Source organism: Protopterus annectens, chromosome 2.part0 (genome assembly GCF_019279795.1).
Source record: "Protopterus annectens isolate FY-2018-M chromosome 2.part0, PAN1.0, whole genome shotgun sequence".
NCBI lineage: Eukaryota > Metazoa > Chordata > Ceratodontiformes > Protopteridae > Protopterus > Protopterus annectens.
The window spans coordinates 1,088,789,729-1,088,808,384 of record NC_056728.1 but is presented as its reverse complement, the minus strand read 5'-3'; positions in this window follow the sequence as shown (position 1 = coordinate 1,088,808,384).

The following is an 18,656-nucleotide window of genomic DNA, read 5'->3' as shown; positions in this document are numbered from 1 at the left end:
ACTCCAAGATTTCGTGAACTGGGGCTGAAAAGGGATCTATGTTCCTAGCCTCTGCCTAACAAGAGAAGCGTTTCCATTTGCTAGCATAAGTCTTCCTGGTAGCAGACTTGTGAGAGGAGACAATAATCTCACGAACGGCCGGGGAAATGCTGGGAAGCATGGCTAGGGTTGGAAGTCGATCAACCAAGCTGTGAGCTGGAGTGTTTGGAGGGATTGATGCAGCTCTCCTGATTGATGAATCAGCAGATCTGGAATAGGATCCAGAGTCCAGGGCTGCTCGAGAAGGTAACGGTGCAGGAACGGGAACCATATCTGTCGAGGCCAGTAGGGGGCAATGAGGATCATTTTGCAACCCAATGGAATAGCTTTCTGTAGGAGTTTGGATATGAGAGGAAATAGAGGGAAGGCATAAAGAAGTCTCTGAGGCCAATCGTGGACTACAGCGTCTCTGGGAGAGTGACCGGGAAGCAGAAGAAGGGAGAAGTAGTTGCTGCATTTGTTGTTGAAGGGGGTGGCTAAAAGATCGCAGCAAGGCTGTCCCCACTTGCGGAAGATCAGATCCGCAACTACCTGATTCAGAGACCACTCGTGAGGCATGAGAATAGCTCTGCTGAGCCTGTCCGCAATGACATTGGATCTCCCAGGGATGTGCATTGCAATCAGAAATTGTTGGGAGGAGATTGCCCACTGCCAGAGTCTGAGGGCTTCTCGACATAGGGGATAGGACCTGGTTCCGCCCTGCTTGTTGATGTACCACACCATTGAACTGTAATGGTTCCAGAAGGGAGAGAGTCCTGAAGAGCTTGCAATGCTAGGAGCAGGGCTCTCATTTCTAAGATGTTTATTTGCAGATGGTACTCGTGAGGCTGCCAAGTGCCTTGGACTGTCCTGCCCTAATAATGCCCCCCACCCTATCAGTGAGGCATCCGTGGTCACTGTAGCAACCGGAGGGGGCTGGATGAATGGTCTGCCCTGAGACACTAGTGAGGGAGACCATCCACCAGGAAAGGTGCCTTTTGCATGTTTCTGTAATCATAATCATGTGAGAAATGGGGAGCTGTTGAAAGGACCACTGTGTGAATAGAAGCCACTGAAGGATTCTTATGTGAAAGAGGGCCAGAGGTATCAGAAGAATTGCAGCTGCCATAGAAGGACATACCTAACTTGTAACCTTTTGAATTGCACGAAGATTTAAACTTGCTGGCGAATTGTGGACACCCTGTCTGGCTTTAGTCTTGCGGACATACTCCTTGTATCTAAGTTCACTTCTATATAGGTAATAGATTGACAGGGCAACAAGGCAGATTTTTCGAAATTTATAGTAATGCCTAGCTGGGAGCAAACTGAAATTGTATAGTCCCTGGCTTGAAGGAGTTGATGCCTGGTAGTAGCAGTAAGGAGCCAGTCGTCTAGATATGGAAACACCTGGAATCCTCGACGCCTCAGGTGAGCCGTGACCACTGCCATACATTTGGTGAACACCCTGGGGGCTGTGGTGAGACCAAAGGGCAGAGCTCTGAACTGATAATGACTGGCTCCCAGCAGGAAGCGAAGGAACCTCCTGGAGCGCCTGTCCATTTTGATGTGATAGTACGCATCCTGGATATCTATGGAGCACATCCAATTGTCCTGACCCAGAAATGGTAGAATGGACTGTAGCATGACCATCCAAAACTTTGTTCTTTGAACAGGCTTGTTTAGTCTGCTGAGATCCAAAATCGGTCTCCAGTCCCCTGTCTTTTTTGGTACCAAAAAGAACCTTGAGTAAGTTCTGGATCCGTGTTGGTCTGCCGGGACTTCTTGGATGACTCTTTTTTCCTAGCAGTTTTGAAATTTCTATGACTACTTGGTTCCTCAGATTGGGTGGAACATCTGGAAGGGACTTGCTTGATGGTAAAGGGGGTTGAAAGAAGGGGATTCTTTAACCTCCGGATATGATTGAGTGTACCCATTTGTCTTGCGTTAGGTTTTGCCAGGCTTTTGGGTACAGTGAAAGTCTTCCCCCGACTGCCTCCAGAGGCAGGCAGCCGGGCAACCCTTCAGGGATGCTGGAAGGGCTTCTCAGAGAAGGATTCTCTGCTGCCCTGGTTCTGTGGACCCCCTCTGCCACGAGGGTGGCGTCTGTTGTTGTTTCCTCCTCTGCCCCTGGAGGAAAAATCACTGTGTGTGTCAGGCGAGGCTCCGTGGGATTTCCGAAACCACATTTTTCCACTCTTCTGACCCTTGGGGTATGGTCTGGAAGGAGTGGAAAAACGGACTCCCACCGCAGAGAGTCTTGCCTTCCTGCTCACACCTAGTCAGAGTGTCTTTCACCTGTGGTCCAAAGAGAAAGGAACCATCAAAGGGAGTGTTGGTGAATGACGCTCTAAAAGGTTCCGCTATATTACACAGCTGCATCCATGCGTGTCTCCTAAGGGCCACGTCTGTACCTGCGGCTCTACTCGCACCATCGGCTGCATAGGAAATGAGTCTCATGGAGGAGATGACTACAGAATTAAGGGTCGCCAGCTGAGAGGCCACTTTAGCTTGAGCCCCTTCAGCTGATGGATCCTGAAGGGTATCTCTGAGCTCTTTCAGGAGATCCCTCTGAAGCCAGGTAAAATGGCATAAGTAATTCAGTGACCTCATGGAAAAGGTCGCTGAAGCAAACATCCACTTCCTGTATCTATCCATGGTCCTGGACTCCTTGTTAGGAGGATGGACAGACAAAGAAGATTCCGCTAACTCTTTCTTAGTGGCTGCTGCTACCACCATGGCATCCACAGGAACACCCTTAGTAAGGAACTGCTTATCCAGGGGTGCAGTGATAAACTTGCCGGGTTCCACTGTATCCGGGGCTGACCAAGCCCTTCGAGCCACTACTGACATGAGTGGATCGAAAGGCGGAGAAACCCAGGAGGTGGAAGGTCGGGAACCAAACGCATCCAGGAATACAGATTTGTCCTCAGTAGGGGCTAGGGAATTCCAGTTCCCCCTCTGCTTAAGCATTTCTAGGATGGCCGAAAAGGAAACATCTTCAGAGGGGGATCTCAGGGACCCTTCCGATTCATCCAAATCCGTATCCGAAGTGACAGACTCAGGGGAGTCAATGTGCTTCCTCTTGCACTTCTTCTTCCGAGGGGGCTCCTCTGAGTGATCAGGGGAGGCCTCTGAAGAAGAGGAAACACCCCATGGGGTGCCCTGGAGCGCCGGTTCCCCAAGCTTGGGGTCTGGAGGAGGGGCAGAGGTTGACGCAGGCACTACAGGGGACGGAGCCGGTGGGGTCGAACGTGGAGCTGACTCAGAGGCCAGCACACTCCTCATGACATCGAAGGCATCTCTGCCACGATGCAGAAAAGGCTCTGGTTCTGAGAAAATCGGAATACTCCCCTGCACTGAGGGAGATGGTTCCGAGGCTGATGTAGGAGCCAAGCTCACCTGCGCCAATGCTCCAAGAGGGAGAACAGGGTCGGACAAGGTTCCGATGCCACTCGCCCCCTCGGAGCCGATGAGGGAGTCTCGGCACCCAGATCCCTCGATGGACGATACAATCGAGGGGATCGGAGCCGACGACAGAACCGAAGGAGATATCGTTATCGGAGCTGACAGTTCCACGACTCGAACCCCACCAAACTCCGGCTGAGAGCTCAATGGAGTCAGAGGAGGAATATCGATAGAAGTGGATGGAGCCGACACCTGTTGAGGAGGGCTGGACAATATCTTGGCAAGTGCCTGCGACTTCAACAACCTACTGACCACTCTCTCCACGTCGTGATCTGAGAGCCTAGAGGACCGAGACGAGTGGGAAGACCTGTGACTGCGGTCAGTCTGCAGCAGGGGAGACCAAGGAGCCGAATGAATCGACTCTAGAGAAAGGGACCTTGGCCTCTTTTGGCTCCGCAACGGCTCCGAAGGTACAGGTGGAGCCGATGGGGAGATAGTCTCCTCGGTTCCGGCTGGAACCGAAGTAGTAGGTAAGGTTTGGACCAATGATGGCTCCGAGTTGGTAGCCGACGATTTGGTCAGTTTAGGAGATTTCACAGGCTGAGCCTTGGCCGGTGAATCCTGGGGCTTAAGAAGACCCCTCAGAATAAGCTTATTTTTTGCGCTCCTGCAGAACTCTTGGACTAAATGCATGACAGATGGAACAAGAGTCCTGCAGGTGCACTGCGCCTAAGCAATAGATGCAAGAAGTGTGCCCATCTGTCAGAGACATTTTCTGACAGCATGAGTCACACTTCTTGAATCCAGACACCTTGGATTCTTTGGACATGACCAGAAAAAGTTGTCAAGGTACAACACTGATTTATTGTCCCACACGCCAAACAGCGATAACAAAATAGCACTAACACTAAAAACAAGAACACACAGTACACTACAGCTAAGGGTGAAAAAATGTTTTTTTTTTTTTTTTTTTTTTTTTTTAAACTAGGAAGCCTCTAACTTATACGGCTACCTAACACAGATATAAGGAAAAGCCTAAACTAACCGCTGACCTACAAAAAGGGATAGGGGTGGGGGAGAACTCGCTAATTTAAACGAGTTCTAAGGGAAGGACTACACAAAAAAACCTGAACTTAACCCCACGAGTTATAGACTACAACAAAAATAACAATAAACTCCCTGAAAAGTACTAATCTGACAGAAACAGATAAAATTAAAACTTAAACAAGCCTGAGCCAGTAGAAACGACACCTCGCAGCTGAAGCGGCAAATGAGATCTGGGTAAGCTAGCGCTAGGCATCATGGGATAAGGGATAGCCTTGAGCCAGTAAACAGCTCTCGAGCTATTGAAGATGGCCGAGTCGGCGCCGAGGATCGGCTCCGATCCCAACAAGCAAGAAACGAAGGCAAGATAGCCAACTTAACATCAGGTATTATGAGTTGCTTCAGGTGGATATGCCAACACCTTCTGCAGTATCGTCTGCGTTGGCTGCTTTGTTAGTCACCTTTACAGCTGCCTCTAAGGCTCCAGAGGTTCTATAAGATTACTGGGGATTGCCAATTCCTGTTTAAGTGTCCCACTACTGATCCTGCAGTGGTGTCAGTCTCCTCTGACAAGCCTTCTAAGCTTTTGCCCTCTACCAAGTTAATGCCTTTGGATAAGGCTAGTAGGGCCATGGACAGGATTAGAAAGAAGGTCTACACTGCTGCTACCTTGGCCTTTAGGGCCATTAATCACCAGCCCTACATGACCAGATATGCTGTGGCCTTGATTGCACAGGCTTGTCAGGTTATTTCTGACCTCTCATTATAAAGGAAAGTCCTCTGTTCTCTATTTCTGGTTCTTCTTCTCAGGTGGCTCGCCACTCTATCAAGTGCAACTATGATGTTGCTGATGCCTCTTATAGAGCTGATGCCTTTGAGTCTGTCATGTGAAATTATTCTTGGCTTTGTTTACAGTCATTACCTGAGAACATTAAGGCCAAGTTGATGGATGCTCCTTTGGATAATAAAAATCTCTTTGGAACTGCTGCCGCTATGTTTAAGTCTCTTCAAGAAAAAGGTTAAAACTTTGCAGGACCTTAAACATATTTTTGTCTCCCCCATCCTTAAGTTCCAGAGGAACTATCACACTGGTCTGCTTTTGTTTGCAGAGAGCCTCCTCAAGTGTCTAAAGGCTGGTACGCAAGCTCCTCCTGCTAAGGGTTCTTAGGCTCTTGTGGACGAGAAGCCTTTTTTATCTGACAAGCCTACTTCTCTTTGACATTTTGTCCCTCCCAACCCACAGCCAGGTTTCCTTGTGTCTTCGTCTTCTAAACTGGCAACTTATCATTTGAGATTCTTGGATTCTGTCCATCATCTGTCAGGGGTGGATGTCTCTCCCTCCTTTTTCAAGGATTCCTCAAACTCCTCTAGAGCAGCTTCCTCATTTTAAACAGGTTTTTTGGGTCTCTGGTGGACCAGGGAACTATTCAGCCTGTTCCTCCTTCCTAAGTAGGAAAGCGATTCTACTCCAGAATGTTCCTGGTTCCTCAGAAGGAGGGCACTTGGAGGTCTATTCTGGATCTCTCCTTGCTCAACACCCTTCTCAAGGTTCCTTCCTTTTGGATGCTTTCTATTCAAACCCTGTTTCCTCTTTGACTCTTCAGGCTTTTCTGGTGTCCATGGATCGGTAGGATGCTTACCTTCATATTCCTATTCTCCCTCCTTTTAGGATGTTTTTACATTTCTGTATCTTCCTCTTATTTTCTATTCTCTGCTTTGCTCTTTGTTCTTTCTAGTGCTCACAGATATTGACAAATGCCTGGTTCCTGTGATTGCCTTTTGCCGTCTCGAAGGCATTCTGATTTTTATTTATTTAGATGACCTGTTGTTTCAGGCATCTTATCTTAGATGCTTGTTATAGGCTCTAGAGTTTACCATATATCTTCTTCATAGTCTGGGGTTCACTATCGTGTACCTGGGCTGCAGGACTCAGACAGTGCCAATGCTGGCCTCTCTTCCGCCTCTAAAGGTTTTGTCCTTGACAGCTTACTTTCAGTCTCTTCTTTCTCTGCCTGTCATTCTAGCCAGGGAGTTCCTTCAGGCCCTATGATTCATGGCCTCTTTTAGTCCAATGCTCCCTCTTGCCAGACTGCATATGAGGAAGTTTCAATGGTACCTAAAGTCAAGTCTGGCTTCAGCATTGCCACCTTCTGGATTTCAGAGTGCATCTCCTTTATTGTCTTAAGCAGGAATTTGAGTGGTGGATTCAACAACTTTCCCTCAACTCAGGATTGCCCTTTCAGTCTCCGGTGCCTTTTCAAGATCTGTTTACCGATACTTCAGACATGGATTGTGGGGCTTCCTTGGTTCAGGGTCTCTACCCCCATCAAAAGTCAGACCATATTAACATCAAAAGATGACAACTAAGAGTCTGGCACTTCAGGCTTTTCATCCTATGCTCTCTTCAGGGCCCCTACAAGTTTACACAGACACCACCACAGTGATGTGGTGTCAACAAGCAGAGGAGCACAAAGTCTTAACTCCTTTGCAGGCTGGCTCTTCAGTCCTGGGATCTGGCTATCATTTTTCAGCTAACTCTTCAGGCAGTGTAAACTCCTTCAGAGTACAATCTAATGGCAGACTTTCTGAGCAGGTCCAAGACACAGGCTTACAAATGGATGCTTCACAGAAACATGTTTCTGGACATAGTCCATTGGTAGGGTATTCATCAGTTAGAGCTTTTCATCTCACCTCTGAAGAGGCAGCTCCCTCTTTTTTGTTCCAGAGTGCCATGCCATCTGTCACAGAAGATGGACACCCTTTCTTTTCTTTGGAAGGGGGCACTTCTCTCACTTTCCCTCCTTTTACTCTACTTCCAAAAACTCCCAAAAATCTTGCCAGGAACTCGCTTTTGTCCAAGACAGCACTGGTTCCCACTGTTAATGCATCTGGCCAAAGGCATTCTCCAGAAGCTGCCTCACCAGTTGGACCTCTCCACACAGGACAAGGGGTCACTCATTCATCCTAACTTGTTCACTCTTCAACTGACAATGTGGGTGACAGGATTTAGATCCCTTTTAGGCACCTCTTTCAGAGGATGTGCTCTGGATTTTACAGGAGGCAAGAAAACCTGCAACCAGAAAATCATATATGTCCAAAGGGAAAAGATTTTCCGTCTGGTGCTAGGCTCACAGCCTGGACCCTTTTCTGTGAGGGCCCCTCTGGTTCTCTCTTATTTGTGTGAGTTGTTCTAGTATGGCTTGGCCTATTCTTCTGTGAAATTTTCAGCTATTTCTGCCTGTCTGCTATTGAATCCTTTTTTGCCTTCTCGTTTTGAGGTCCAACAGTTTCTTAAAGGAGTACTGCATCTTCAGACCCCAATAAGGAAGCCTATTCCTCCTCTTTTTTTGGGACCTTAATTTTATTTTGGAAAAAATGATGCAGATCCCTTTTGAGCCAGTAGTTTCAGCTTCTCTGCAACACTGCACCTGGAAGTCTGTCTTGCTTCTTGTTCTTACTTCTGCTCTGAGGGTTTCTGAGCTTCAGGCCCTTATGACCATTCCTCCTTTTTTGGTTTTTCATGGAGACGGAGTGTCTCTTCTTTTATGCCCAAGGTTCTTAATGACATGCTAGTGACAGGGTTCTGCATAGCTTGGTTTGCACAGACAGGCCAGTGTTGTCTCCTCTTACACTCAGTCACTACCTTCCTTCATAGTGCAGAGCCTGCAGTCACTACATCTGACCTCGATACTACAGGAGCTCTGCCACAAGACCCTACTCCTACTGAGAATTTCGTCATTGTATAATAGCTTATGGTCACTACATCTGATCTCAATACTGCAAGAGCTCTGGCACAAGGCCCTACTCCTACAAGTTTACTGAAACTTTTGTCACTGTATAATGTAAGTACGTTTAACATGAAGAACCTTGCTGTGTATTAACTTTAATCAGTCAAATACTCACCTGCTCTGTGACTGAAAGCCTCTGTGAAATAGTCCATGCACTCTAAGGACCTCCTACTAAGTTGGCCACTGTCCCCTTTTTCTTGACCTGTAGACTATACTGCATATGCCATTTATTTAGCCTCAAGAAATGACAGAAAGCCTGATTTATTTTGAATCTCTTTATTAATTGCTTTGTACTGGATATAAACTGATTACTATCAGTTATAATTTGACCTGAGGGTGGATGTATTACTGTTCTTTATATTCCTCCTGGCGACAATACAGCTATACTGGAAGATATCTCACATTGGATACCCATAACAGTTCCACAAGAAAAACTACTACAAGGTGATGTGAATGTCAACTGGCTGGACATAAACTCTAACTCCTAACATCTAGCATGAACTTTTATACTTACACACAACTAATTAATAGCCACACACATTACAGCAAGACATCAGACTCCCTATTAGACTGGATCACAGTAGCAGACCCAAGCAAATACACCACCACAAGTACAATATCAGACTCTCTCAGTGATCATCTTCCAATCTATACAACCAGACATTTCACACATCCAGTTCAACAGCATATTTATAAAACAACAAGCAACCTTTTCAATTTATCCTAGAAATGTTCATTACTACACTATCATCTATTAAGTGGAACTTCTTAAAAATCCTCCCCTTAGATGATGCTGTAAATAAATTCAATACAACTTTTCTAAATATCCTAAATAGCCTTGCACCTCCTAGAAAGAACAGACTAAAAAGAAATAATGCAATTTGGCTATCCAAAAAGAGTAGAATGCTAATGCAGGATAAAAACCAATCATGGAAAGAATGGGAAAAATATAAAAAAACTGCACTATCTTGAAAACTTTAGAATTCTTCACCACCGTACTAAAAATCAAATAAATGGAGAGAAATAATGTACTACAATAATTTTCAGAATAACACTAAACACAACCCTAAAACATTTTGATCATCCATTACAGAAATCTTACATCCCAGACAAAAATTCAACCTAAAACCCTATCCTGATAACTCACCACTCAAAACTGCAGTACAGTTCAACTTTTATAGATAGTATAGCATCTCTAACCAAGGATTTCTCAACATCTAATCCTAACCCTGCCAAACAGTCACATATCACTGCATCCACTTTCACCTTTAAACCTGTGCCCACAACCTATATAAAACTACTTTCAAATAAACTTAAATTGTGCTCTTCTTCAGCTGATGGCATTCTATGTGGGCATCTAAACATAGCAGCCAATAGTATTGCCTATCCTGTCTAAATCCTTATAAAACGGTCAATTCCCTCGTTCCCTCTCTCTGGAAAAAAGTGACACATTATCCCTCTGCACAGAGGAGGAAATTCAACAGACATTAATAACTTTAGACCTATAACAATCTTATCTCCCCTTGACAAAATACTTGAAAATTGTATTCAAAAACAATTGCTAGACTATTTCCTGCAAGAACTCCTCCATTCCCCTATACAACATGGCTTCCGTCCTTCCCATAGTACTAGCACTGCCCTTCTAACCTATACAGATACTGTCAATAAAGCTAGTGAGAATGTCAAATTAGTCTCTTCCTTATTTCTAGACTTGTCTAAAGCCTTTGACACAGTTTGTCATAGCAAATTTCTACTTCAAATGTCCCCATTAGTTCTCTCTCAGCCCACTCTTCTGTGGTTCAAAAGCTACCTATCCAATAGGTACAAGTCAGACAAATGGCAGTCCACACTCTCTTCTTACCTCCCAGTCATAACCGGTGTACCACAAGACTTTATCCTTAGTCATTTCCTCTTTAACATTCTCACCAACACCCTCTATACATCCACAGCAGGCCACCTGAATACAACACGCATATGATTCCACTCTCATTTGTACATCTGACAACATGGTACACCTCCAAAAATTAGTCATGAAGCTTTAACAGCTACTGAAACATGGCTTTGTAACTCACAACTCATTCTCAGCCCAAAAAGGACTAAACTACTACTATTTTCCAAATGCTTCTATCATGAAAAAAACAAAATTTTAAGTCCTCTCTTTCAGTAATACAAACACTGAAGTCACTTCTCATACCAAATTATTAGGGGGTGATAGTGGATGATAATCTTAAATTTGACCTGCATATACAAAATTGCATAAGAAAAAATCATTATAAAACTAGGGATGCTTTACAGAGCCAAAAACTTTCTCACCGAAACAATTAAAACTACACTTGCCACTACTTATTTCCTCCGCACACTTCTTTATGGTGCACCTACCTTACTAACCTCCAGGCTTTACAAAAATTAAAACTTGAACAATGCTATAACAAAGTTGTTAAATTTGCAGAAAATACACTTTTTAAAATCTACCACTGTATAAGCACTAAAAACCCTAAATTGGTTAGAACAGCCGCATAAGCTGCCATATACATAGCTTCTTACCACCTATAAAATTATCCAGAGAAGGAAATAAAAACTCTTATGACCTTCCTAAATGGTTATGTCCTGTAAAGGTAGCACAAGTTGCTGATGCACATTCAAGGTATGGCGCAGTATCACTCCTTAATTCAAGAGTTCTGGACAGAACCCAGGGAGAAAAATAATCTGGATGAGAGCTAATTCTTAAACCACTTACAGCATTAAGGAAGGACTAGTGCGTAATATGATCCTATCCCTGTGCAAATCAGGTAAGGTTGCCCCACCATGAGAGTTGCAGCTTAGAAACTAGCCTTGCATGTGTCAGAGAAATAAGCAAAACAATTTTCCGTTATGAATTTGAGATCAGCATGAGCTGCTGGTTCAAAAGGTGGTCAGGTCAAATTTTCAAGAATATACTTAAGATCCCACCAAGGATAAATTTGCTTGTAAGAGGTTCTCATATGCAATACTCCTTTTATAAACTGTTTTACCAAAAGAGAAAGAGGAGGGGGAGGGGGGTTCATAGGCAGATATACAGAATGGTCACTAAATGCACCTTGACGCATATGCTAAGCCATCCAGAACATTTCAAGACTAGAGGTATATTAACCACAGTGGACTCCTGTTTCCATTTAGGCACCACCAACTTCCTCAAATTGAAAACATAAGATTTTCTAGTAGCAGGTTTTCTGACCTCCTTTAACACCTGCTGAATATCCTCAAGAAACATGTAAATAAACAGAGTCAGTACTGAATCATCTAGTATGTCAACTGAAGTTTCTCCATTTTGGGGTGCACAAGTCACCCCTAAGACTATTTCAACAGATCCAGGGCATGAGGAACTCTGTGGTAATTGCCCTCGACCAATGCCATTAAAATAGAAAACCAAGACTACCTAGACCAGTAGAGAGTCACCACAATGAACTTTGACATTCCTTTCTGTACCTTCCGAAATGATTTGAGAATCAGTGGAAAGGGTGGAACGCATAAAACATTCCTGTCAAGGGAAATGAGAATGCATCAGTCCTCCACACATGACTGCAAGGATATTTGGAACAGAATTTCAACAGCCGTCTCTTTTGAAAGGAGGTCAGCAGATCTATATGAGGCATTCCCACATTTGGACTAGATCCTAGCACGCCACTGCCTTGAGCTACCGTTTGTATAGGTCTGCCCAGGATTTGCTATGTCGGTCTTCTACAACTTTTCACTCTGACAAGCAGAAAGATGCCTGAAGAGTCCAAGAATACTAGGAAGTCAGCTCCCAGGCTATCTGTGCTAGCTGGCACACAGGATAAGACCTCATTTGTATAGGTCTGCCCAGGATTTGCTAAGTCGGTGTTCTACAACTTTCCACTCTGACAAGAAGAAATATGCCTGAAGAGTCCAAGAATACTAAGAAGTCAACTCCCAGGCTATATTTGCTAGCTGGAACAAAGAATAAGACCTCATACACCCAAGAATGTAGAGGTACCACAAGGCTGTGAGGTAGTCTGTAACCACCAGAACAGGACCCAGAGTCCAAAAGAGGTGAAGGAAAAGTTGTGCATCAGTGCATCTTTGGGCCCCAAGTGACTAGCACTTACCCCCCCCCCCCCATTAACACAGCTCCCCAAGGCAGTGAGACAAACCTGTCAGCAAAGATTGCACTGGCAACAGGGGAGAGAAAGGACGTCTTGGATTAAACCGTAACTGTTTTCTCCACCACTGTAACTCGTCTGCAAAAATGCAGTACTAGTTACTGGGATTTCAGGGAATGAATGTGCTAGATCCGACAATCTCGGACACACCATATAATTTTCCTCATAAGAAGATGTACCAGTGGTATCAAAAGAATCAAGGAAGTGTTTTGTCCAAGAATTTTTAGGAATTCTCTGCAGAGGCGTCTTTACTTCTGGTGAATTCCATGAACACCATCTGGTAAGACAGGATTTTGACTTAAGGAAGAAATGAAATTGTTTAGCAGGAGTCAATTAAGCACCCCAAAAGAACCAGTCTTTGTGAATGTGTGAAACATGACTAACAGAGGTTCATCATAAGCCCTAGCTGGAAGTCTGGTAAACACTCAAGCTTCTGTAGATAGCCTGAAGGGCAAGAATGAAACCAAAAGTGCAGACCAGACACAACAAATCTTTCTGAAAGAAGGAATAACCAAATCAATGACTCCAATGGCCATAATTTCCCAGGGAATAGGAGGAAATAAAGTCAGGTCTGTTGGATGAGAGACAGCTCCCTAGAATAGAAAATGATCTTACCACTGCTACCTGTAACCACTGTCAAGGAGGTTGTGCACCCGATGGCCACGTCAGTTTCATATTAGCAAACTATGGAAATGCGGCATCCAGGAGGACTTGAAAAAGACAGGTCCTGCCACCTCATCATAGTAACAGGTAACAAGGGGGAATATCCTTTTTGAGAAATAAAAACCTCTAATTACGCTTGGTGGAGGTCTCGACCTGCCATTAAACTTTAGTACCTTAGGATTGATCACCTGAGACTTCTGTTTGGAAAACTGCCAAAAATGATCCTGCTTATAGGAGGAAAACTAGGGAATATGAAACATTTTCAACAGTCCTGCCTCTGTGCACTTTTTTCATCCCAGTAATTAAGGATCTGATTAGCTGCTGTAGAAAAACACTCAGAAATTGACAAAACTGAAGTATTTATAATCTCAGGTTTAAACTCATTGCAAAGGTTCTGACTGTCCCAGCAAGCATACCTCTTATATTACCACTGACAACTTGTCCTTTCTAGAAATAGTATCAGTCCCCTGCAAGTCAGTCTTTAAAGCATGTTTAGAGACTAAACGGAAACAACATATTTGACAGACTTTACATTTGGTTCAAGTTAGAGCATCAGTGGGTTATTTTCTTGTGCACAAATAAAACAGTCAATTGTGATGACATATATATATATATATATATATATATATATATATATAGTTAGCAGATCATACAGCTGAAGAATGTGTGGGAATAAAGCTGTGGAAAAGGTGAGGCAAAAGTGGTCCAGCTTTTTGAAATATCAAATTTCCCTAAAAGACTGACACAAGGTATGCAGAAGAGTATGGTGAGGGTCTCACTTAAAGTTATTTCAGATTTTTGGATAGAAGAGTTGTACAAATGCATTTATACCTCTATCGTATTTTGTATCTTATTCACAGGAATCCTTAGTATTTGTTGGATATGTAATGGGGAAAATTGAGTCGTGGCAACATATATTCTTGAACTGTGTGAAGCTAGAGCAATTTAAAGAGGCTAATAGAATAGTTCTGGCCAAGTCAAAAAATAAATAAATTGAAGCAGATTAATTATTTTCTGGATATTTCCATTAGTGGAAGGTGAGTGAGATTTCAGCAGTCACTGTTTTCATGATGGCTTCTAAAAAGTCCATAACTACATGATAGATACAGTTACAAAAGAGGTGCATGTACTTTTGCAAGGGCTTATATGGATGGAAGCTTGGAGTTTGGAGAAGACCATAAGGAATACATGTAATTAGTAGATGTTTTCTTAGATTTCAAGCTTGTAACAGTTGATATACGACCTGAACATAGCAATAAGGAGTATTGCCATACCAAGAACACACATTATGGGAAATAAAACAACTGCTTTTGCCAGGGTATTACTGCTACCCAGTAATTATAATGCACACATTTCTTACCTGTGCTTAGAATCATAAAAATTAAGAATTTTTGAGATGTAGTGTAATTTTTGTAATATTACTTACTTTAGTATTGTTATCCTTAATGTTTAATAAAGCTGTACTTAAAATTTAGACTGGATTTCAAGACTTACCAGGATGCACCATCACCTATTAATTAACAGTTTCCAGAAAAGTTAGAGCTTCTGAGTGACATATGATTTCCTGATTCACTAAATATTTAAACTTGAAAAAATAAATATAATTTGAAAATGTATAATGAAACTGATATAATACTTGATGTGTGGAAAGTGGGAGGATTTTGACGTAAAATATGTCCAATATAAATAAAAGACAGTAAATACATTCTTAAAATAAACGGACAATAAAGGCAGAAGCTTTACTCTTAATGTGAGCACTTCTCTTTATTCTCAGACACTGACTTCAACAGATAAAAAACAGATTGTTTAAACAGAATAAGTACATGCATATCAAGTGATATCTTGAAAAAAAATCAGCCAGTCATTTCAGCTCTTAAAAATTTGAAATATAGTATAGCTCCCTGGCAGAGATCTGTGTTTGACTAGTGGTACAGACATTAGAAGGGTTGTGGATGGGGAAGATGGGACTGAGTGGCAAACATCAGTTCACCCATCCTGGGGCAAAGAAGACAGCTTAAGCTGACTGAAGTGGCAGTGTTAAGAGCCTGACAAGCTCCATGCTGCAAGTGATATACCAGTTGCTGTGAATATTGTTCAGATGTGGGCGTATACATGCACCACCCAAATGCAGTTATTGTGTAACTCACACAGCTGCCACTGGGTGGTATGGGGATAGGCCACACTCCCTGGCAGCAGAATGATGGTGCACCAGTGTGCTCAGTCTTCTCACTGACCCCAGACATGGGTGGAGGATGAGTACAGGCGAGTCAAAGGCAGGTCCAGTAGACCCACTGAACAATGAGAGGAGCTGTTGGAGGTGATGGTCAACTGTGGGAAGGAAATAATAAAATGAAATACAGCTAACTGAAATTAATAGAAGATCCAATGTTCATTTGCATGACAACCTGTCTACAACACTGTTTCATAACAGATATGCAAGTACAATACATTCATAAATAGCTCCTGTGCCCTGTTCCTTTTGTCCATGTTCTTGCTCTCAGCTGATGTTAAATTATTTGAGGATGCTCAGAGTTCATTTTAATTGTTTTACATTTCAGAGTCAATCACAACAAAGTTGTGTAAAGATGTGTTATGTTTGTGTTCAACCCTATGGAAGCTTTCATAACTGGCCAGGTATGAGATCACCATCTTTGTTACTATCAGCTACTAGGTAACTAACAGCAAACTCTTATCTGCCATATGAACACTAAATTGCTAAACATATAGGGAGAAGAAGAGGAATGGTAGTATGTTTTTGAAAGTAGTTCTTTCTTTAGTAAGGCATACTGTCAACATACTGCACTTCTTCATGCTCTGCAGACACCCTGCTTCTCAGTTTTGGCATTCTGTTGTTGATTGGAAACAAAAACAAAAGCACTGGATGTAACGCATTAAAATGTCCAATTTATTAAAATTAAGCGCTTTTGAGGGTCCACCTCTTCATCAGACTTAAATAAAAATGACTCAAAACAATCACATTAAATAGCACTTCCATTAACACTAATTACATCAATTAAAACAATTAACTTATTTAAAACCATATTAACCATTGTAGAAATCACAGCATATATATGCTAAAAAGCACTAGTGTCTCAACTGTCTTGCTTTCAGGAAAGGTTTGATGGAGACCATGTTATTCATACCTGGTGCTTTATCAGCGCGTAGTAGCACGATCCATTTTTGTTCTGCCACCTCAGTAATATTTCTCATGTCTTCACCCCTTTTCCTAACTGCAAGCGTCTCCAGGACCAAAAACTTAAACATATGCTCATTGCCTTCATTCTTAGTGTGCATAGCCAAGGCACTACTTTCTTTGTTATTTCTTATATCCCTCATATGTTCACGTATCCTGTCTTTGAACTGCCGATTGGTCATACCAATGTAGTATGAGAAACATTTGACACAGTAACTCAAATATACTACATTAACTGTTTTACAGTCAGCGTAATGAGAAGGCTCTATTTTAAAACCTAGCTTAGGGTGTACAAAATTGGTACCAGACCTCTCAACCAATTGGGGGCAAATTTTAACAGAATCAGGGACAAGTCAAGGGACAATCAGGGACACTTTTAAAATATTAGTGCTATTAACTTGAAACATTGACTGAATCAGAGCATATGAATTAATACACATTTTCTGAAGTAAAAGAAGTTTATAACTCTTAATTATTGTCATTACTCATTAAGTGTAGTTCACCACCTTTCCTCCAAAAATCACTAGTTTTAGGAGGGATTAAGAGGGACAGAGTTAAAATCTGAGTCAAAATCAGGGACAGTTGAGAGGTATGATTGATACCTATATGTATATATGCACAGGCAGTGCAATTCATGCACATATAGGTACCTACTCTATCAGATTTGAGAGTAGTCCTATGGAAACTGGATTTATAACAGAGATGATTTTTTAAAGTCTTGTTATTCCGAAAGCTAAACCTGGGTTTGCCTCCTATTATTCCCTTTAACTCATCTATAGTGGAGAGTATATTCCACTTCTTATTAATAACATTGCAGACCATATTTATATTGCTAGCATATGTCAGAGTCATTCTCAAATCATTGCTACTTTCATCACTGATCTGCCGTGTCATCTCACCACTCTCGACAACACTACCTGCATGTGAATCACATAATGTTATGTTACTGTTAAAATATGGTTTGCATCTACCATATCTATCCTTCCATGCCTCTTTGATATGACTGTCTATATCTTTGCTTTTATAACCCCTTTATATAAAATCAGATTTAAGGGACTCCAAGGCTGAGTTCAGCTCTGCATTATCATTATGTAATCTCATCAACCTGACCACCTGCCCTTTTATTATATTACGCTTGCAGTAGTTCGGGTGCATACTAGTATTGTGTAACAGATTATTCTTTCTAACTGGTTTCCTATACAAACTAGTTTTAATAGTATTAAGCAAATGCTTGCTAACAATCACATCCAAGAATTCTACCTGTTGTAAACTATAATTATATGTGAATCTCAGAAAATCAGTGGTCGTATTGAGATAGTGGATAAATTCTCTTAGCCGTGCCTCAGCTCCTTGCCATAATAGAAAAATACCATCCACAAACCTAGTATACCACATCACGGAGTTAGCATAAGTCATGTTAGAAAGTATATACTCGGTTTCCCATTGCACCAATGAAAGTTTGGCGTAGCTATTGGCACAAGCTGTGCCCATCGCCACTCCAACCTTTTGAATGTAGTACTCATCATCAAACATAAGTAAATTATTGCTTAAAATGATGTCCAATAAACTTCAACTCAAGTGTATTTTGTCACCCTGGATCCCCTTACTATGTAGTAGTTCACTGATGTTATCAATACCCCATTGATTTGGTATGACCGTGAACAGGGATTCAATATCCATAGTAACAAAGTAACATTCAGAATAGTCAGGTTTCCATTTCATTGTTAATAACTCTAAAAAAGTCATGGTGTCCCCTAAGACAGTCTCACACTCTTGCAATATGTGATGTAAGTTCTTCTCAACAAAGATAGATAGGGGTTCCATGGCCCAACCTCTGCCAGAGACTATAGGGCGCATGGGTGGGGTACTACGACATTTATGAACTTTTGGCAGGCCATATATTATTGGTATCACTGGATGTTCAACTGAGAAATATTCAAAAAGTGGCTCTGATACCATATTTGTTATTAATAGGTCAAAGATCAAAAATGCTATTCTATCCATAATAGCTTTAACAGTAGCTGCTGTTACACATTCATAGGTGTCACTTTAATTTAAAAGAATATACATCTGTCTATAATACAGCTCCTTATCAAAAATAACTACTCCCCCACCCTTATCAGCTGGTCTAACTTCAATACAAGCTAATTCTCTCAGTTCTTTCAGTGCAATATTACTCTTCTTTAGACAAATTATGAAACTGCTTATGCTCTTCTCCATCAAACCTATCCCTAATCTGTCACAGATCTCCACAAAAGTATCGATAACAGTATTGCTAGGTGGAACAAACACACTAGGTTTTTTAAAAATCAATCGAGTACTAGGAGCATTATTAAAAAACACACGCAATGTCAATGTTCTAGCAAATAATCTTAAGTCCTTAAG